The sequence below is a fragment of the Lucilia cuprina genome, chromosome 4, assembly GCF_022045245.1.
Source record: "Lucilia cuprina isolate Lc7/37 chromosome 4, ASM2204524v1, whole genome shotgun sequence".
NCBI classification, from domain to species: domain Eukaryota; kingdom Metazoa; phylum Arthropoda; class Insecta; order Diptera; family Calliphoridae; genus Lucilia; species Lucilia cuprina.
In genome coordinates, this window is record NC_060952.1 from 75,511,489 (window position 1) to 75,512,950 (window position 1,462).

A 1,462-nucleotide genomic window follows, 5' to 3' on the forward strand; every position below is an offset into this window, starting at 1 on the left:
TGTGTATCATACGACTTTTACTCTCTTTTTTGTCATACGGATGGAATTTTATTTTACTATGTCATAAGACTTTTCGTACATAAAGTGTGATCATGTGAAGGGTTCTTAAACACTTCTTTTAACTTGAGGTACATTCACACCTATCAAATAATTGACGAAAAAGACGTAACCACTACTTTTTGTATTACTACGGTTTTTTTTTTAGATGTGAACGTTGCCTTACTAATGTTGTAATTCATATCGAGTTTTAAACATGAAAGTCAGTGAGGTATTAATATATATTATCTTCGTTATATGACAATAATTAATTGTAAAAATATTTATATCAATTTCTTCTTAGAACTTTCACACATTTTCCAAACAAGTATTCATAAACTGTGAGGTATAAGTAATATTATCCCTGTTGGATATTACTCATACGATAACAATTTTGATGACTAAGAAAACAACGATTGGAATCATAACATTTTAATACAGGGATAAAAAACTTATTACAATAATACATTTTGAGATCTTGTTAAAAACGAAGAATATTAAAAATCTATGCTTCAATATACTAACCAGTCTATACATATACCAATCCATAGACAAGTTAATAGACAAGGTTATTAACAGTAATTTCGAGAGCTGGTTACCCACTAAAAACTTCACTTATCAGTTGAGCTGGTAACTAATAATTCACTAAAGTTGAAGTAATTACTTTTTTTGATGAATAACTACTTATTATTGTTTGACGAGGCACACAAAATGACTGACTAAAAATATGCTTATTCGATTTTTTCCGCATTTTCCAGAAATAGTCTAGTTATAGTATTAAAAATGGTCGCCACAATTGAACTAAAAGCGGCGCTATGGAGACTCCAAGTAGGGCTCCTTCGAAATGTGAATGTTTTTTATAAGCGCGCTTTTATACATCCCTATTTCTGTGGGTGCTACCTTTCTTTCATAGTTTCCGAGTTATAGACATTTAAATATTTACATTTAATAATTTTGCCCGTTCCAAAACTAATCCAAATGTGTGAAAAAAACATATTCCATTTAACGTTGTGATGTTCTAGTTGAAGATTATGTATTAAACTAGAGTACATGATGTTTTTAAAAACAATGAACATCATTCATGCCTGCATTACTGCTAAACGGGTCATGTATTCCAATTTATTTTTTTTTAATAGCTAATTTTTTCATTAAAATTTCTACTCGAACGAAATGTGGACCTAATTAGCAAAATTGTAAAATATCACTTTTTGGGGATTTTAACCATTTAAAGAAGATGCATTTCCTAATGTACAGAGCTTCAGATGCAGCTCAGTAATACATTTCCGAACATACTTAAAGTTCTTCCAGTAATGAGGCACCAAACTAACAAAGCAATTTCTCCCTAAATGTCTGTATATATGTTTTTATAATCTGCAGTTAGAGTCATATATGTCTGCAATCACTTTTAACTAGGCTTGTTAGACAT